The sequence below is a fragment of the Lipotes vexillifer genome, unplaced genomic scaffold (genome assembly GCF_000442215.2).
Source record: "Lipotes vexillifer unplaced genomic scaffold, Lipotes_vexillifer_v1.1 scaffold302, whole genome shotgun sequence".
NCBI lineage: Eukaryota > Metazoa > Chordata > Mammalia > Artiodactyla > Lipotidae > Lipotes > Lipotes vexillifer.
Genome location: NW_006798913.1, coordinates 335,627 through 358,271, shown reverse-complemented (window position 1 = coordinate 358,271; position 22,645 = coordinate 335,627).

Here is a 22,645-nt window from a genome sequence, read left to right as displayed (position 1 = left end):
GGGAAAAACTGTACTTCATTGGAAAAGTATGCCTTTTCTGGCGCATTATCTGTTTCTGTTTCTATGGGAGTTATTTTACAACTTTTTAAATTTCAGATGGCTGCTAACAATGCAAAATAATTCTTGCCTGAAGACATGTAATTCTGTCCAGCACAGGTAAAATTGACTTCTGTCACCAACTATGGACATTCACCCACTCAGTTCAATATTCTAGATTTATAATGTCTGTCGTTTGGATTATCCTTGGGATCAATTGCAACACATTACCAGTTTAGTCATTACTGACTTAAATAAAAAATTTAACATGTTTATTTTTATGTGTATGACAATTATGATTTACCTATTTTTGAAAACAACTTTTAATAGCCCTCTTATTTTGTAAATCTTTTACTCAAAATTTTCTTTTGGGGAAAAAAGGAGTTGGTGATAGCAGTTATTTCACCATAATACTATGTGAATACCATGGTAATTAAGTATTTCAACTTTTTTGGAGATATAATTGACATCCAATATACAGTTTCAGACATACAAGATAAGAATAGATATTTGTATGTATTGAAAAATGATCACCACAATAAGCCTAGTTAACATCTGTCACCATATATAGAATTTTTCTTCTTATGATGAGAACTTTAAAATTTACTTAGTATTTCAGGGACCTTCAAGATAGTGGATGACTAAGACATGGAGATCACCTTCCTCCCCACAGATACATCAAATATACATCTACATGTGGAACAACTCGTACAGAACACCTACTGAATATTGATAGAAGACCTCAGAGTTCTGAAAAGGCAAGAAAATCCCCATGTACATGGGTAGGACAAAAGAAAAAAGAAAAAACAAAGACAAAAAAATAAGGATGGGACCTGCACCTCTGGAAGGGATCTGTGAAGGAGGAAAAGTTTCCACACACTAGGCAGACCCTTCACTGACAGAGATGGGGGTTGGGCAGGCAGGGAAGCTTTGGAGCCACAGAGGAGAGCACAGCAACAGGGGTGCAGAGGGCAAAGCAGAGAGATTCCCACACAAAGGATTGGTGCTGACCAACACTCACTAACCTGAGAGGCTTGTCTGCTCACCCAACAGGGTGGGTGGGGGCTGGGAGCTGAGGCTCGGGCTTCAGAGGTCAGATCGCAAGGAGAGGACTGGGGTTGGCTGCATGAACACAACCTGAAGGGGGCTAGTGCACCACAACTAGCTGGGAGGGTGTCTGGGAAAATGTCTGGATCTGCCTAAGAGGCAAGAGACCATTGTTTTGGGGTGTGCAAGGAGAGGAGATTCTTTCCCTGTCTGCCCACAGAAGGCAGAGAACCAACTAAACAAGCTCCAGTGATAGGCGTGAGCTGTGGCTATCAGCTCGGACCCCAGAGACAGGCATGAAATGCTAAGGCTGTTGCTGCAGGCACCAAGAATCCAGTGTGCAAGCACAGGTCTCTATCCACACACACCCCGCCCTCCTGCCCAGGAGCCTGTTCAGCCTGCCACTGTCTGGGTCCTGTGATCCAGGGACAACTTCCAAGGGAGAACACACGCCATGCCTCAGATTGTGGCAACATAATGCTGGCCTCTGCCACCACAGGCTCATCCCGAATTCCATACCCCTCCCTCCCCCTGGCCTGAGTGAGCCAGAGCCCCTTAATTAGCTGCTGCTTTAACCACCTCCTGTCTGGGCAGGGAAAAGGTGCCTGAGGGTGACCTACACACAGAAGTGGGGCCAAAACCAAAGCTGAACACCAGGAGATGTGCGAACAAAGAAGAGAAAGGGAAATTTCTCCCAGCAGCCCCAGGAGCAGAGGATTAAATCCCCACAATCAACTTGATGTACTCTGCATCCATGGAATACCTGAATAGACAATGAATCATCCAAAAGTTGAGGCAGTGGACTTTGGGAGCAACTGTAGACTTGGGGTTTGCTGTCTGCAACTGATTTGTTCCTGATTTTTATGCTTATCTTACTATAGTTTTTAGCACTTGTTGTCATTGTGGATTTGTTTATTGGTTTGGTTGCTCTCTTCTTTTATTATTATTATTAGTTTTTAATTAAAATTTTTTTTATTTTAATAATTTCATTGTTATTTATTAATTTATTATTTTTTCTTTATTTTTTTCTTCCTTTTCTTCTGAGCCATGTGGCTGACAGGGTATTGGTGTCCTGCCCTCGTGTCAGGCCTGAGCCTCTGAGGTGGGAGAGTTGAGATCAGTACATTGGACCATCAGAGACTTCCCGGCCCCAAATATTCAACTGGCAAGAGCTCTCCCAGAGATCTCTATCACAACCCTAAGACCCAGCTCCACCCAATGGCCAGCAAGCTCCAGTGCTGGAAGCCCCATGCCAAACAACTAGCAGGACAGGAACATAAAAACACCCATTAGCAGATAGGCTGCCTAAGATCATAATAAGTTTTCAGACACCCCAAAACACATGACCAGATGCAGCACTACCCACCAGAAAGATAAGATCCAGCACCACCCATCAGAACACAGGCACCAGTCCCCTCCACCAGGGAGCCTACACAAGCCATTGAACCAACCACATCCATTGAGGGCACACACCAAAAACAACAGGAACTACAAAACTTCAGCCTGAGAAAAGGAGACGCAAACCACAATAACATACGCAAAATGATAAGACAGGGAAATATGCAGAAGATGAAGGAGTAAGGTAAAAACTCACGAGACCAAACAAATGAAGAGGAAATACACAGCCTACCTGAAAAAGAATTCAAAGTAATGATAATAAAGATGATCCAAAATCTTGGAAATAGAATGGAGAAAATAAAAGAAACGTTTAACAAGGACCTAGAAGAACTAAAGAGCAAACAGTGATAAAAAACACAATAAATGAAATTAAAAATTCTCTAGATGGAATCAATAGCAGAATAACTGAGGAAGAAGAACAGATAAGTGACCTGGAAGATAAAATAGTGGAAATAACTACCACAGAGCAGAAAAAAAGAAAAAAGAATGAAGAGACTTGAGAACAGGCTCAGAGACCTCTGGGAAAACATTAAATGGACGAACATTTGAATTATAAGGGTCCCAGAAGAAGAAGAGAAAAAGAAAGGGACTCAGAAAATATTTGAAGAGATTATAGTTGAAAACTTATCTAATATGGGAAAGGAAATAGTCAATCAAGTCCAGGAAGCACAGAGAGTCCCATACCAGATAAATCCAAGGAGAAACATGCCAAGACATATATTTATCAAGCTATAAAAAATTAAATATGAAGAAAAAATATGAAAAGCAGCAAGGGAAAAGCAACAAATGACATACAAGGGAATCCCCATAAGGTTAACAGCTGATCTTTCAGCAGAAACTCTGCAAGCCAGAAGGGAGTGGTAGGACATATTTAAAGTGATGAAAGGGAAAAACCTACAACCAAGATTACTCTCCCAAGCAAGGATCTCATTCAGATTCACCAGAGAAATTAAAAGCTTTATAGACAAGCAAAAATTAAGATAATTCAGCACCACCAAACTAGCTTTACAAGAAATGCTTAAGGAACTTCTCTAGGCAGGAAACACAAGAGAAGGAAAAGATCTACAATAACAAACCCAAAACAATTAAGAATATAACAATAAGAACATACATATCAATAATTGCCTTAAATGTAAACAGATTAAATGCTCCAACCAAAAGACACAGACTGGCTGAATGGATACAAAAAGAACACCTGTATATATGCTATCTACAAGAGACCCACTTCAGACCTAGGGAAACATACAGAATGAAAGTGAGGGGATGGAAAAAGATATTCCATGCAAATGGAATACAAAGGAAACCTGGAGTAGCAAGTCTCATATCAGACAAAATAGACTTTAAAATAAAGAGTATTACAAGAGACAAAGAAGGATACTACATAATAATCAAGGCATCAATCCAAGAAGAAGATATAACAATTGTAAATATTTATTCACCCAACATAAGAGCACATCAATACATATGGAAAATGCTAACTGCCATAAGAAAGGAAATGGACAGTAACACAATCATAGTAGGGGACATTAACACCCCACTTTCACCAATGGACAGATCATCCAAAATGAAAATAAATAAGGAAACGTAAGCTTTAAATGGCACATTAAACAAGATGGACCTAACTGGTATTTATAGGACATTCCATCCAAAAGCAGCAAAATACACTTTCTTCTCAAGTGCCCATGGAACATTCTTCAGGATAGATGATATCTTGGGTCACAAATCAAGCCTTGGTAAATTTAAGATATCAATTACACGGAAAAATCAGTGAAAAATACAAACACGTGGAGGTTAAAAAAATACACTACTAAATAACCAAGAGATCATTGAAGAAATCAAAGAGGAAATCAAAAAATATGGAGAAACAAATGACAATGAAAACACGACAACCCAAAACCTATGGAATGTAGCAAAAGCATTTCTAAGAGGGAAGTTTATAACAATACAATTCTACCTCAAGAAACATCTCAAATAAACAAACTAACCTTACATCTAAAGCAATTAGAGAAAGAATAACAAAAGCCCCACAAAATTAGCAGAAGGAAATAAATCATAAAGATCAGAGATGAAATAAAATAAATAGAAGCAAAGAAAACAATAGCAAAGATCAATAAAACTAAAAGCTGGTTCTTTGAGAAGAGAAACAAAATTCATAAACCATTAGACAGACCCATCAAGAAAAAAAGGGAGAAGACTTAAATCAATAGAATTAGAAATGAAAAAGGAGAAGTAAAAACTGACACTACAGAAATACAAATGATCATGAGAGATTACTACAAGCAACTCTATGCCAATAAAATGGAAAACCTGGAAGAAATGGAAAAATTCTTAGAAAAGCACAGCTGTCCAACACGGAACCAGGAAGAAATAGAAAATATAAACAGACTAATCACAACGACTGAAGTTGAAACTGATTAAAAATATTTCAATAAACAAAAGCCCAGGACCAGATGGCTTCACAGGTGTATTCTATTAAACATTTAGAGAAGAGGTAACACTTATCCTTCTCAAACTCTTCCAAAATATATCAGAAGGAAGAACACTCCCAAACTCATTCTACGAGACCAGAATCACCCTGATACCAAAATCAGACAGAGAAGTTACAAAAAAAGAATACTACAGGCAAATATCACTGATGAAAATAGATGCAAACAACCTCAACAAAATACTAGCAAACAGAATCCAACAGCACATTGAAAGGATCATACACCATGACAAAGTGGGATTTATCCCAGGAATGCAAGGATTCTTCAATGTATGCAAATCAATCAGTGATACACCATATTAACATATTAACAAATTGAAGAATAAAAACCATATGATCATCTCAGTAGATGAAGAAAGAGCTTTTGACAATATTCAACACCAATTTATGATAAAACCTTTCCAGAAGGTAGGCATAGAGGGAACTTAACTCAGCATAATAAAGGCCATATATGACAAACCCACAGCAAACATCGTTCCCAATGATGAAAAACTGAAATCATTTCCTCTAAGATCAGGAACAAGACAAGTTTGCCCACTCTCACCACTCTTTTTTTTTTTTTTTTTTTGTGGTACGCGGGCCTCTCACTGTTGTGGCCTCTCCCGTTGCGGAGCACAGGCTCCTGATGCACAGGCTCAGCAGCTATGGTGCACAGGCCTAGCCACTCTGCGGCATGTGGGATCTTCCCAGACTGGGGCACGAACCCGTGTCCCCTGGATCGGAAGGCGGACTCTCAACCACTGTGCCACCAGGGAAGCCCTCACCACTCTTATTCAACATAGTTTTGGAAGTTTTAGCCACAGCAACCAGAGAAGTAAAAGAAATGAAAGAATCCAAATTGGAAAAGAAGTTAAACTGCTACTATTTGTAGATGACATGATACTATACATAGAGAATCTTAAAGATGCTACCAGAAAACTACTAGAGCTAATCAATGAATTTGGTAAAGTAGCAGGATACAAAATTAATGCACAGAAATCTCGTGCATTCCTATACACTAATGATGAACAATCAGAAAGAGGAATTAAGGAAACACTCGCATTTATGATTGCAATAAAAAGAATAAAATACTTAGGTATAAACCTACCTAAGGAGACAAAAGACCTGTATGCAGAAAATTATATGACACCCATGAAAGATGTTAAAAAAGATACAAGCAGGTGGAGTGATATACCATGTTCTTGGATTGGAAGAATCAATATTGTGAAAATGATTATACTACCCAAAACAATCTGCATATTCAATGCAATCTCTATCAAACTACCAATGGCATTTTTCACAGAAGAAAAAATTTCACAATTTGTATGGAAACACAAAAGACCCCGTATAGCCAAAACAAACTTGAGAAAGAAAGACAGAGCTGGAGGAATCAGGCTCCCTGACTTCAGACTCTACTACAAAGCTGCAGTAATCAAGACAGTATGGTACTGGCACAAAAACAGACATATAGATCAATGGAACAGGATAGAAAGCCCAGAGTTAAACCCACACACATATGGTCAGCTTATCTTTGATAATGGAGGCAAGAATATACAATGGAGAAAAGACAGCCTCTTCAATAAGTGGTGCTGGGAAAACTGGACAGCTACATGTAAAAGAATGAAATTAGAACACTCCCTAACACCATGCACAGAAATAAATTCAAAATATATTAAAGACCTAAATGTTAAGCCAGACACCATAAAACTCTTAGAGGAGAATATAGGAAGAACACTCTTTGACATAAATCACAGCAAGATCCCTTTTGACCCACCTCCTAGAGAAATGGAAATAAAAGCAAAAATAAACAAATGGGACCTAATGAAACTTAAAAGCTTTTGCACATCAAGGGAAACCATAAGCAAGAAAAAAAGACAACCCTCAGAATGGGAGAAAATATTTGCAAATGAAGCAAAATATACAGCTCATGCAGCTCAATATCAAAAAACAAAAACCCAATCCAAAAATGGGCAGAAGACCTAAATAGACATTTCTCCAAAGAAGATATACAGATTGCCAACAAACACATGAAAGGGTGCTCAACATTACTAAGCATTAGAGAAATGCAAATCAAAACTACAGTAAGGTATCACCTCACACTGGTCAGAATGGCCATTATCAAAAGTTCTACAAACAATAAATGCTGGAAAGGGTGTGGTGAAAAGGGAATCCACCTGCACTCTTGGTGGGAATATAAATTGATACAGCCACTATGGAGAACAGGAGGGGGGCTCCATTTAAAAGTAAAAATAGAACTACCATATGACCTAGCAACCTCACTACTGGGCATATACCCTGCTAAAACCATAATTCAAAAAGAGTCATGTACTGCAATATTCATTGCAGCACTGTTTACAATAGCCAGGATATGGAAGCAATCTAAGTGTCCATCGAGAGATGAATGGATAAAGAATATGTGGCACATATATACAATGGAATATTACTCAGCCACAAAAAGAAGCAATATTGAGTATTTTGTAATGAAGTGGATGGATCTAGAGTCTGTCATACTGAGTGAAGTAAGTCAGAAAGAGAAAAACAAATACCATATGCTAAGACATATATATGGAATCTAAAAAAAACAAAAAAGAAAATGTTCTGATGAACCTAGAGGCAGGGCAGGAATAAAGACACAAATGTAGAGAATGGACTTGAGGACACAGGGATGGGAAATATGGTAAGCTGAGATGAAGAGAGAGAGTAGCATTGACATATATACACTACCAAATGTAAAATACATAGCTAGTGGGAAGCAGTTGCATAGCACAGGGAGATCAGCTCAGTGCTTTGTAACCACATAGAGGGGTGGGATAAGGAGGGTGGGAGAGAGATGCAAGAGGGAGGGGATATATGTATACATATTGCTGATTCACTTTGTTATACAGCAGAAACTAACACACCATTGTAAAGCAATCATACTCCAATAAAGATATTAAATTAAAAAATAATAAAATTAAATTTAAAAAATTTGCTTAGTATTTCAATTCTAAACTCATACCTTATTACTAAGAGGATGGTTTCTTGAATTTAGCAGTTGGCAGTTTCTTAATTTTTTTCAGATTTAAAGTAATAAATTAATCTTCCTTTTACCATGAATTACCATACATATGTGGCAATAATTGGATTCCATGGTACAGAAATTTCATACTTTATTTCCTAAAGCCAGGAAATGTCTTCCAGCTAAAGAGTCCTGTGGTTCTTAGTCTCTTCTGTTTTTTTCTGATTCTCCAATGTGGCTGTGATTAACCAGCTGACAGAACAACTTAGATCTATCCATCTACACACTACAGAATTGTCTGATTTTTCCCCAGCCCTGTTCTTACTGAGGTAGAATATTATTATCCTTCCCAGTTTTCTCTTTTATTCCTTATTAAAACTTTCTTAATATTAAACGCAACTCCTAGAGATATCTATATTTTCCAAAAATACTCAAAATTCATATTTACATTTTAAATATGGAATCAAAGGCCCGCACTTCATGATATTCAAGTATGTGATGTCAACCATAATTTTATAATTATATTTGAGAAAAATGGGTGTTTTGGCAATATCACTTCTGTGCTGATTCCATTATAAAATTAATTGTGTCATGATGTAAGTAGAGTTACAAGAAAAAGGGGAAAGAGATGGGAAATAAAAGAGAGGAAGAGGAGGAGAAGGATGAGGAAGATAAGGAAGTGGCAGAGGAAGAGGAGCAGTAAGGAGACAAGGAAAGAATGACAGAAGAAAGAAGGAAGGGAGGGAGGGAGGAAGAAAGGAAAGAAGGATAAATGGGAGGGAGGGTGGGAGGGGAAAGAAAAAAAACCCTTTCTCCTCTCCTCTGTGAGTAAATGAAGATGGATCTTCTCATCATTTTAAATCCAAAGGGGATTCCCTCTGGTGGTTTATAACTGAGTCAAAGATCCCATTATCATTTAAAAAATTACTTTAGGCAGGGAGATATGATGTCTTAAATTAATATCATTAAAGTTACTACAATCATGGTGTTTTAGAAAAATCTTTATCTGTTTATGATAAATACATTGTTAATTCGTGACCCACAGGATTGAAGAGTAGTTCCTGATTTAAAAGTACTATTGTATTGTTTAACTTCCAAACTGCTGAAAAAACAACAAAAAGAAAGAAGTACATTCTGAATGTTGTATTATTGATTTAGTTCATAGACACCATTGTATCTAACCAGCTTTCATCTCGGTTAATAATCCCAGAGCAATTTAGTCACGTTTTTCTAAGCTTTTCTGAAGAAATGCTAATTTATCAGTTAAGGTAAAAGGTAGCGAATGTCATTCTTAACACCAAGGGATTAGGTCTCTGTATGTAGCATCACAACTCTCTGGGTAAGCAGAGGAGGCTGACACGCAGTGACAGACGACTCAGCGTCTGTTGTATGCAGTAACAGAATCCACAACCTCTGAGTCACAGCTTAGGTAACTTTCAACTGCACATGTGAATTTTCTTAATGAGACTGCTCCTCAGTGTATCCCTTCAAAAACAGGTTTCTGTACTCGTATTTTAGGACTCAGATTCCTACTTATGCAAAATGCAGAACTTTGATATTATTAAAAGGCAAATGCAGATTCAAGAGGCGGGAGGAGGTCAATCAAAAAGTGAGTGTGAAAGTAAAATCCTTGCTGGAAAAGTACTTCAGTAAATCTGTGGGGTTTTTGTTTAACTTGCTCATATCTTAAATAGCTTAAAATCTCATATTTAACATTCTCAATGCACACGCACACACACAAACAAAAACATAAACAAACAAAAACCAAAGGGACTCAAGGAACTTTTGGAGGTGACCGCTGTGTCTGCCACTTGATTGTGGTTATGGTTTCATGGTTTCAGGTCCACACTCATCCAAATGTATACATTAGATATGTGCAGCTTTGTGTTTAACAATTACACCTCAGTAAAGCTGTTAAAAACATGTTAGTCTTAAAAGTTAAAATACTTTAGACAGACTTATTTCTTAAAGGTCCAGTAAGATGATATTAGTATATTCTTCCCTAGCACTAGCAGGGTGCAACTGGCTTGTAAGCTGTGTTCAGGAATTTTTTAAATTAAATTACCAAAACAAAAAATCAACCAAGGAAGTATATCATAAACAAGTTCTTCCATACTTTGGCTGAAAAGTCACCGATCCTGACATCTTGAGCTTTGATAAGTTGTTGCCCAGTGACCAAAGACATTAATGAGACCTTTAAAATCTGAAGAGACTAGTCAAATAATTTTTTTTTTTTAAAGCAACGTGTTTTTTAAGAAAATGGCATCATAGTGCAAGTAGTAGAAGTACTTTTGGAAATTACTTTTTGGAAGGATTGGTATTTTCTGATTTGGTTGACTGACAATACACAATATTGACTTTTGGTTAATTTGTATGCCTGGACCTAGGACAGAAGGACAGGAAATTTTAAAGGCTTAATAAAGTAGAGATAGTAACCTAAGAAATTATTTGGAAGCAGGAATTATGTTGATAGTAAACTACATGAACTATAATTCACCTATGTGCATTGAAACCATGTATTTGAGATGAAGACTTTATGTATAAAAATACTTATAATTTACATTTGTCATAGTATCACAAGCTATTGAAATGAAGATGATAATTTTAATATTTATGTAATTTGTAGGTTGTATTTCAAAGAAATCAAACACTGTTTCATGGCTAAAAGACATTATTTTGCTAATATGTGAAAACCACTAATGTAATTACATTCATGCATCATCATGATACATAAAAATAATACACTTCTATGCTGAGGCAATTAGATCAAACATTATGAATAAAAAATTTGGTAATGTATTAAACTGATCTTTTGGGAGATACTGATTTTTCTTTTTATGCTTTATGGCTTCGGTCTGTGTCTCAGGAAAGCTTTCATACCCCTCCTGAGACAGAGTAGAATGCCAATGAGAAGAATTTTAAAAAAAGAAAACATGACCTATTACACTGGCACTCTGGCATTTGGTGCTTGGCTGTATTTGAGAACTATTATATGGTTTTGACACTATTCTGCATTTATATATTTATTTTGTACTACAGGATATGTGTAGACCAAGTTATGCATCCTATAATTTAATACTGAGATTATCAATTACAAAAGTGATTAACAGATGTTTTCTTCAATCATGCTCTTAGCTTTACTAATGCAGGCAATTATAATTGTATTTTCATCAAATGTTGACAGTACAACCATTGCAACAGTATCTTACAAAGACCTCAGAAAAGACTGCCAAACACAAAGTACCAATTAAAGTATCAATTCTTGGGTTTCCAATTTAAATTTATAATTTATTTGTGTATAAAATAAGAATACAAATTCTGAATACATAGATATGTATGAGTATGAAAGACTGATGCTTTTTTTGCCTCACTGATAGGTTCCATCACAGAGTAAGAATGTTATTTTGTTAGTGTTAATCATATGTGGGACCGATGATTGCTCATAAGTCATTTATTCTTTGTAAAGGCCCTGGGCTGCTAAGCACCAGGCCTAACATTCTGTTCGGCTCTTATTTCTGCATATTTATTGATACCAAATTAAAACTCATTTATTTTTGCCATCAATTAGATTGGGTTGAACACCTGAATAATATATTTTAAAGAATAAATAAAATTTATAAAAGAGCTAAAAAAATAAGCAAAATGATTTAATTTATTCACTCCAGATATTTATACTATTTAAAGATTAAAATGCCACAGAAGTAAATATGGAGTATTATCCAATGTTGCATTTTAATTAGATATAAAGGGGAACACTAGGGAGAGAGGGGGAAGATGGCAGAAGAGTAAGACACAGAGATCAACTTCCTCCCCACAGATACATAAGAAATACATTTACACGTGGAACAACTCCTACAGAAAACCTACTGAATGCTGGCAGAAGACCTCAGACCTCCCAAAAGGCAAGAAACTCCCCACGAACCTGGGTAGAGCAAAAGAAAAAAGAATAAAGAGACAAAAGAATAGGGACGAGACCTGCACCAGTGGGAGGGAGCCATGAAAGAGGAAACGTTTCCACACATTAGAAGCCCCTTCGCGGGTGGAGACTGAGGGTGGCGGAGGTGGGGAGCTTTGGAGGGTGGGGAGAGTGCAGCAACAGGGGTGCAGAGGTCAAAGTGGAGAGATTTCCGCACAGAGGATCTGTGCCGACCAGCACTCACCAGCCCAAGAGGCTCGTCTGCTCACCCGCCGGGGCGGGCAGGGCTGGGAGCTCAGGCTGGGGCTTCCAGTGGAGCGCAGGGAGAGGACTGGCAGCGTGAACACAGACTGAAGAGGTTAGTGCACCACGGCTAGCCAGGAGGGAGTCCGAGAAAAAGTCTGGACCTGCCGAAGAGACAAGATACTTTTCCTTCCCTCTTTGTTTCCTGGTGAGCGAGGAGAGGGGATTAAGAGCGCTGCTTAAAGGAGCTCCAGAGACGGGAGAGAGCCGCGGCTAACAGCGCGGACCCCAGAGACGGGCAGGAGACGCTAAGGCTGCTGCTGACGCCACAAAGAAGCCTGTGTGAGAGCACAGGTCACTCTCCATACCTCCCTTACAGAGAGACTGCGCAGCCCGCCACTGCCAGGGTCATGGGATGCAGGGACAAATTCCCCGGGAGAACGCACAGAGCACCTCAGGCTGGTGCAACATCATGCCAGTCTCTGCCGCCACAGGCTCGCCCCTCACTCCATGCTCATCCCTCCCCCAGGGCCTGAGTGAGTCAGAGCCCCTGAGGCAGCTGCTCCTTTAACCCCGTCCTGTCTGAGAGAAGAACAGACGCCCTCTGGCCACCTACATACAGAGGAGAGGCCAAATCCAAAGCTGAAACCCGGGAGCTGTGCAAAAAAAGAAGTGAAATGGAAATCTCTCCCAGTAGCCTCAGGAGCAGCGGATTAAATCTCCACAATCAACTTAATGTACACTGCATCTGTGGAATACCTGAATACACAACGAATCATCCCAAATTGTGGAGGTGCATTTCGAGAGCAAGATTTATTATTTTTCCCCCTTTCCTATTTTTGTGAGTGTGTATGCTTCTGTGTGAGATTTTGTCTGTATAGCTTTGCTTTCACTATTTATCCTAAGGGTCTATACGTCCATTTTTTTGGTTGATTTGTTTTTACTTAAAAAAATTTTTTAAATAATTTTTTTAATTATAATAACTTTATTTTATTTTACCTTACTTTCTTTTCTTTTATCATCTTTCTTTCTCTCTTTCTTTCTCTCTTTCTTTCTTTCTACTTTTCCTCCCTTTTATTCTGAGCCGTGTGGATGAAAGGCTCTTGGTGCTACAGCCAGGAGTCAGTGCTGTGCCTCTGAGGTGAGAGAGCCAACTTCAGGACACTGGTTCACAAGAGACTTCCCAGCTCCACATGATATCAAATGGTGAAAATCTCCCAGAGATCTCCATCTCAACACCAGCACCCAGCTTCACTCAACGACCAGCAAGTTACAGTGCTGGACACCCTATGGCAAACAACTAGCAAGACAGGAACACAACCCCACCCATTAACAGAGAGGCTGCCTAAAATCATAATAAGTCCACAGACACCCCAAGACACAGCACCAGACGTGGACCTGCCCACCAGAAAGACAAGATCAAACCTCATCCACCAGAACACAGGCACTAGTCCCCTCCACCAGGAAGTCTACACAACCCACTGAACCAACCTTAGCCACTGGGGACAGACACCAACAACAACGGGGACTACGAAACTGCAGCCTGCAAAAAGGAGACCCCAAAGAGTAAGATAAGCAAAATGAGAAGACAGAAAAACACACAGCAGATGAAGGAGCAAGATAAAAATGCACCAGACCTAACAAATGAAGAGGAAGTAGGCAGTCTACCAGAAAAAGAATTCAGAATAATGATAGTAAAGATGATACAAAATGCAAGAAACATTTAACAAGGACATAGACGAACTAAAGATGAAACAAAGATGAACAACACAATAAATGAAATTAAAATTACTCTAGATGGGATCAATAGCAGAATAACTGAAGCAGAAGAATAGATAAGTGACCAGGAAGATAAAACAGTGGAAAAAACTACTGCAGAGCAGAATAAAGAAAAAAGGATGAAAAGAACTGAGGACAGTCTCAGAGACCTCTGGGACAACATTAAATGCACCAACAATTGAACTATAGGGGTTCCAGAAGAAGAGAAAAAGAAAGGGACTGAGAAAATATTTGAAGAGATTATACTTGAAAACTTCCTTACTATGAGAAAGGAAATAGTTAATCAAGTCAAGGAAGCACAGGCAGTCCTATACAGGATAAATCCAAGTAGAAACATGCCAAGACACATATTAATCAAAGTGTCAAAAATTAAATACAAAGAAAACATATTAAAGGCAGCAAGGGAAAAACAACAAATAACACACAAGGGAATCCCCATAAGGTTAACAGCTGATCTTTCAGCAGAAACTCTGCAAGCCAGAAAGGACTGGCAGCACATATTTAAAGTGATGAAGGAGAAAAGACGACAACAAAGAGTACTCTACCCAGCAAGGATCTCATTCAGATTTGATGGAGAAATTAAAACCTTTAAATACAAACAAAAGCTGAGAGAGTTCAGCACCACAAAACCAGCTTTAAAACAAATGCTAAAGGAACTTCTCTAGGCAAGAAACACAAGAGAAGGAAAAGAAGCAAAAGACCTATAATAACAAAAACAAGACAATTAAGAAAATGAGAATAGGAACATTCCCATAAGGTATATCAATAATTACCTTAAATGTAAATGGAGTAAATGCTCCGACCAAAAGACACAGACTGGCTGAATGGATACAAAAATAAGACCCATACATATGATGTCTACAAGAGCATATGGGACCCAGGGACACATACAGACTGAAAGTGAGGAGATGGAAAAAGGTATTCCATACAAATGGAAATCAAAAGAAACCTGGAGTAGAAATTCTCATATCAGACAAAATATTGTTTAAAAGAAAGACTATTGCAAGAGACAAAGGACACTATATAATGATCAAGGGATGAATCCAAGAAGAAGATATAACAATTGTAAATATTTATGCACCCAACATAGGAGCACCTCAATACATAAGGCAAATGTTAACAGGCATAAAAGGGGAAATTGACAATAACACATTCATAGTAGGGGACTTTAACACCCCACTTTCACCAATGGTCAGATCATCCAAAATGAAGATAAATAAGGAAACACAAGCTTTAAATGATACATTAAACAAGATGGACTTAATTGATATTTATAAGACATTGCATCCAAAACCAACACAATAAACATTTTTCTCAAGTGCTCATGGAACATTCTCCAGGATAGATCATATCTTGGGTCACAAATCAAGGCTTGGTAAATTTAAGAAAATTGAAATTGTATCAAGTATCTTTTCCAACTACAGTGCTATGAGACTAGATATCAATTATAGGAAAAGATCTGTAAAAAATACAAACACATGGAGGCTAAACAATAAAATATTTAATAAAGAAGTGATCACTGAAGAAATCCAAGAGAAAATAAAAAAATACCTAGAAACAAATGACAATGGAGAAACGATGACCCAAAACCTATGGAATGCAGCAAAAGCAGTTCTAAGAGGGAAGTTTATAGCAATACAATCCTACCTTAAGAAACAGGAAACATCTCGAAAAAACTACCTAGCCTTGAACCTAAAGCAATTAGAGAAAGAAGAACAAAAAAAACCCCAAGTTAGCAGAAGGAAAGAAATCATAAAGATCAGATCATAAATAAGTGAAAAAGAAATGAAGGAAACAATAGCAAAGATCAATAAAACTAAAAGCTGATTCTTTGAGAAGATAAAAAACTTGATAAACCATTAGCCAGACTCATCAAGAATAAAAGGGAGAAGACTCAAATCAATAGAATTAGAAATGAAAAAGAAGTAACAACTGACACTGCAGAAATACAAATGATCATGAGAGATTACTACAAGCAACTCTATGCCAATAAAATGGACAATCTGGAAGAAATGGACAAATTCTTAGAAATGCACAACATGCCAAGACTGAATCAGGAAGAAATAGAAAATATGAACAGACCAATCACAAGCAATGAAATTGAAACTGTGATTAAATATCTTCCAACAAACAGAAGTCCATGACCAGATGGTTTCACAGGTGAATTCTACCAAACATTTAGAGAAGAGTTAATACCTATCCTTCTCCAACTCTTCCAAAATATAGTAGAGGGAGGAATACTCCCAAACACATTCTACGAGGCCACCATCACCCTGATACCAAAACCAGATAAGGATGTCAAAAAGAAAGGAAACTACAGGCCAATATCACTGATGAACATAGATGCAAAAATCCTCAACAAAATACTAGCAAACAGAATCCAACAGCACATTAAAAGGATCATACACCATGAAAAAGTTCAGTTTATTCCAGGAATGCAAGGATTCTTCAATATATGCAAATCTATCAATGTGATAAACCATATTATCAAACTGAAGGAGAAAAACCATATGATCATCTCAATAGATGCAGAGAAAGCTTTTGACAAAATTCAACACCCATTTATGATAAAAACCCTGCAGAAAGTAGGCATAGAGGGAACTTTCCTCAACATATTAAAGGCCATATATAACAAGCCCACAGCCAACATTGTCCCCAAAGGTGAAAAACTGAAAGCATTTCCACTAAGATCAGGAACAAGACAAGGCTGCCCACTCTCATCACTCTTATTCAACATAGTTATGGAAGTTTCAGCCACAGCAATCAGAGAAGAAAAGGAAATAAAAGGAATTCATATTAGAAAAGAAGAAGTAAAGCTGTCACTATTTGCAGATGAAATGATACTATACATAGAGAATCCTAAAGATGCTACCAGAAAACTACTAGAGCTAATCAATGAATTTGGTAAAGCAGCAGGATACAAAATTAATGCACAGAAATCTCTGGCATTCCTATACACTAATAATGAAAAATCTGAAAGTGAAATCAAGAAAACACTCCTATTTACCACTGCAACAAAAAGAATAAAAAATCTAGGAATAAACCTACCTAAGGAGAAAAAAGACCTGTATGCAGAAAATTATAAGACACTGATGAAAGAATTTTAAAATGATACAAATAGACGGAGAGATATACCATGTTCTTGGATTGGAAGAATCAACATTGTGAAAATGATTGTACTACCCAAAGCAATCTACAGATTCAATGCAATCCCCATCAAACTACCACCAGCATTTTTCACAGAACTAGGACAAGAAAATTCACAATTTGTATGGAAACACAAAAGACCCCGAATAGCCAAAGCAATCTTGAGAATGAAAAATGGAGCTGTAGGAATCAGGCTCCCTGACTGCAGACTATACTACGAAGCTACAGTAATGACGACAGTATGGTACTGGCACAAAAACAGAAATATAAATCAATGAAACAGGATAGAAAGCCCAGAGATAAACCCACGCACATATGGACACCTTATTTTTGATAAAGGTGGCAGGAATATACAGTGGAGAAAGGACAGCCTCTTCAATAAGTGGTGCTGGGAAAACTGGATAGGTACATGTAAAAGTATGAGATTAGATCACTCCCTAACACCATACACAGAAATAAACTCTAAATGGATTAAAGACCTAAATGTAAGTGCAGACACTATCAAAGTCTTAGAGGAAAACATAGGCAGAACACTGTATGACATAAATCACAGCAAGATCCTTTTTGACCCACCTCCTAGAGAAATGGAAATAAAAACAAAAATAAACAAATGGGACCCAATGAAACTTCGAAGCTTTTGCACAGCAAAGGAAACCATAAACAAGACCAAAAGACAACCCTCAGAATGGGAGAAAATATTTGCAAATGAAACAACTGACAAAGGATTAATCTCCAAAATTTACAAACAGCCCATGAAGCTCAATAGCACACACAAAAAAATAACCCAATCCAAAAATGGGTAGAAGACCTAAATAGACATTTCCCTGAAGAAGATATACAGACTGCCAACAAATACATGAAAGAATGCTCAACATCATTAATCATTAGAGAAATGCAAATCAAAACTACAATGAGATATCATCTCACACCAGTCAGAATGGCCATCATCAAAATATCTAGAAACAATAAATGCTGGAGAGGGTGTGGAGAAAAGGGAACACTATTGCCCTGCTGGTGGGAATGTGAATTGGTTCAGCCACTATGGAGAACAGTATGGAGGTCCCTTAAAAAACTACAAATAGAACTACCATATGACCCAGCAATCCCACTACTGGTCATATACCCTGAGAAAGTCATAATTCAAAAAGAATCATGTACCAAAATGTTCATTTCAGCTCTATTTACAATAGCCAGGAGATGGAAACAACCTAAGTGTCCATCATCGGATGAATGGATAAAGAAGATGTGGGATATATATACAATGGAATATTGCTCATCCATAAAAAGAAACGAAATTGAGCTATTTGTAAAGAGGTGGATGGACCTAGAGTCTGTCATACAGAGTTAAGTAAGTCAGAAAGAGAAAGACAAATACTGTATGTTAACACTTATATATGGAATTAACAAAAAAGAAAATGTCATGAAGAACCTAGGGGTAAAACAGGAATAAAGACACAAACCTACTAGAGAATGGACTTGAGGATATGGGGAGGGGTAAGGGTAAGCTGTGACAAAGTGGGAGAGTGGCATGGACATATATACACTACCAAACGTAAAATAGATAGCTAGTGGGAAGCAGCCGCATTGCATAGGGAGATCAGCTCGGTGCTTTGTGACCACCTAGAGGTGTGGGATAAGGAGGGTGGGAGGGAGGCAGATGCAAGAGGGAAGAGATATGGGAACATATGTATATGTATAACTGATTCACTTTGTTATAAAGCAGAAAGTAACATGCCATTGTAAAACAATTATACTCCAATAAATATGTAAAAAAATAAAAAATAACACAAAAGCAAAAAAAACCTAATATGTCATTTCTTTTTTTTCTCTGATTGCTCTAAATATTTTCTCTTTATCACTGGTATCAAGCAATTTGATTATCACGTGCTTAAAGTTTGTTGTGATTCCTAAATTTGTGAATGTATAGTTTTCACCAAATATGGATAGTTTTTATTTTTTATTTCTTCCTCTCTCAGTGATCAACAGTTATAACTTATGCCTATTGCGCAATGACTTACATTTATTATTTAATATACTTTATCTGTTTTTTTAGTTGTTTAATTCAGAGGAAGCCAGGTTACTTTTGTTCCCTCTTGTCTGACAATAGGAGTGGAGCCCAGCAGTACTTTTTAGGTAATTTATGTTAAAACTATTTTAACCTTACAGACAAATTACTAGAACAGAACATAGAACCCCAATATTTTTTCACCCAGGAAAAGGAATTTGTTAGAAATGTATACCTTTTGTGCCTTCTCTAGACACACACACACACACACACACACACACACACACACACACACATTAGTCTGTTTCTGAATCTTTTGAAAGTAACTTGCAGACATGATGTCCCTTCACCACAGGCACCCCAGAGTGTATTTCATCATGAATATTTCACCAAAACTTAAACGCTCTTCTACACAACCCTGATCCATCCTCCAAATCAGGAAATCAACATTGATAGTTCACACCCATTACATACACAGACCCCCTGAAAAATTTTCCAACTGTACCAACACTGTTTCCTTTTAATTTCTGGTCTAGGATCTGATCCATTTGTATGTGTTACCACTAGTTGTCATTTCTCTTCAAAGTCCATTAATCTGAAACAGTCTTTTTCTGTGTTTCATGCCCATGAGGGCTTTAAAGAGTACAATCCTTATATTCTGTAGGGGGCTGGATGGCCCATCTGTTTTCTTGTTCTATTTCATGTTTTTTCTCCATGTACTATTTGCAGCACATTGCCATCCAATCGTTTGTTCACTTTGTCATGTTGGTATTTGCCAGGTTTTCCCATCATATCTTCACTATTTTTCCCCTTTCAATTGACTAGTAATTTGTTGGAGGCGTTTCATGATTACTCTTCAAACTTTTATCCATCAGTTTTACTGTAGTTGAATCTCACCTATAACAACCCTATACATGATGGAGATGAGAGGGGAAAAAAAGATGTCTTGGGATAGGGCAGAGAGAGGCAGGCAGAAGAAGATGGGAAGAAAACTGAAGGTAGGGAGAGAAGGGAAGATGAGAAGGCAAGGCAGAATATTGTTTCTACCTCATCTTAAAAGAAAGTATAGGGGCTTCCCTGGTGGCACAGTGGTTGAGAGTCCGCCTGCCGATACAGGGGACACGGGTTCGTGCCCCGGTCTGGGAAGATCCCACATGCCGTGGAGCGGCTGGGCCCATGAACCATGGCCGCTGAGCCTGCGTGTCCGGAGCCTGTGCTCCGCAACGGGAGAGGCCACAATAGTGAGAGGCCCGCGTACCGCAAAAAAATAGAAAAAGTATAATCACACTGACTGTAAAATACTCCTCTTGGGTTTATATCTGACTGAACCTTAGGTTAGGCATTTATTATTTCAAATATTGTCTAAACAATTGCTGTTTAGACTTAGAGGTTGAAAAATAAAACAGCAAGACTTTTTAAAATTAATTATTACCAAAATCTAGTCATCATTTTGAGAGATATTTGAATGTGAAAGGGTTGAGGGTTTGTTGAGCAGTTCAGCGTATTATGTGTGCTGATTATTCCATACAAGTCCCCAGGTGATATGGTCAAAGAAGTTTTACAGCTTAGGGTGTGAGTTATGAATTTTAGGCATTAGGGAAAAAGTAATGTGTGGCTGGGTGATGCAGCTGAGTGATGTTAGGTCAAAAGGGTAAGAGTAAAAAATACTCTTTTTTTCTTCCACAGCAACCCACACAAGCCTCAATCATAGCTACTGTAACTCTTTATTGGACTTCTGGACAATGCCTTTGCATATCTACTCTGTGATTGCTTTGTGGGCCAAAGCCTTGTCTTATTCATCTTTATATGCCTTACAGTTAGCACAATTTCTAGCCCATAGAAGTAGTTTCATACATAATTTTTTGTGTGATTTAGTTTTATTTTGAATTTTATTTTATTTATTTATTTTTATACAGCAGGTTCTCATTACGTATCTATTTTATACATTTTAGTGTATATATGTCAATACCAATCTCCCAATTCATCCCACCACCCCTCCTTTCCCCCTTTGGTGTCAATACATTTGTTCTCTACATCTGTGTCTCTATATCATACATAATTTTTGATGAGATAAAGAATAACTCAAATTCTGTGGTATAGGCCTTGATGAATTAATTGGACAGTGTCTGGGACTGAGGTCAAGGCATAATGGTACCGACCCTCCTGGATTTGTGGTACGGTTGGCAAGAACAGTTCTTCGCAGCAATCACTCTAAGAATGGCCAGAGTAATATTGCTACCTTTTAACCTTGAGAAGTTTGGTCTACCTGCTCAACAGCCTTCTGCTTGGCTAGAACTTCAGGATTTGAGCTGCTTTTGACAGCCTGTAGTCAGGTTCCCTGGACATCAGTGTCTCAGTGTCAGGCACTGCTTCCAGATAATGAATAGACCATAAAAACAAATGCAAATGTCCTCAGGGGCTGAGACACAATCCATGCTCTTTCCTGTGGTGATTAATCTGTGAGTAAAATGGTGTCGGCATCAAACAAACCTGAGTTGAACTCCAGTTCTGCCAAGTCCTAATCAAGAAACCCTCAGGCACTTTAGTTAACCTTTTTCATGTCAGTCGACGATTGGCACCATCCAAAGGATGTCATTGAAGAGCACCTAACAAGAGTGTGCAGAGTTACCAGAACTGGCAACAGCAGAAAGCTGTTACCACCTGAGGCTTGATAAGGAAAGGAGAGGGAAGGGGGTTACCAATTCACAGAGACTGTGGTGGGGGTGGGAGCACCCAAGTGGGACCACTGATCTGAGCTGTAATCACCAAGAAAGGCAGCCTCTGCCAGAACATTAGCCAGGTGAGCAAATATTCTGATTTCTTCTCTCACACTTCATCCGTCTTATTTCTTCCAACTTCCAAACCCAACAGGAAGCCAAGGGGCCATGGAGACCAGGAAAAGAAGTCCTGAGAGGTCAGACTCTCAGGGTGTAGACTGGGGCAGAAAAGTGCAGAGAAAAAATCTTAAGAGAATAGAGATATTCCTTAATCATCAATTTCCCTTTCTGTGAATTGGGGATTATAATCATATCCTCCTTATGAATGAAGGCTGAATGAGATATTGGATACAAAGCGCTTAGCATGAAGCTTAACACCTTTAATACTCGTTCAGTATTAAAGTGTCCTCTGAAAGTTACCCAAGGCTCTGATCAGAGGGATCCTAACTTGTGAAAACAATTCTTTTCTAATAAATCTCTTATTTCAAAACAGACAAAATAAAATCCAAGAATGTGCCTTCCATTTTTAGAATGACATACACACAAGTTTATATAGTTGTAAACATTCCTGCCATGAGGTTTGGATTCAGAAAGACTGACCTCCAGTTTCTTTACTAACCATTTCATGTGACCTGGGCAATTGTATATTTTATATGTGCCAATGTTTTTTCAACTATAAAAATAAAGGAAGGGCTTCCCTGGTGGCACAGTAGTTGAGAGTCCGCCTGCCGATGCAGGGGACACGGGTTCATGCCCCGGTCCTGGAGGATCCCACATGCGGCGGAGCGGCTGGGCCCGTGAGCCATGGCTGCTGAGCCTGCGCGTCCGGAGCCTGTGCTCCGCAACGGGAGAGGCCACAACAGTGAGAGGCCCGCGTACCGCAAAAAAATAAAAA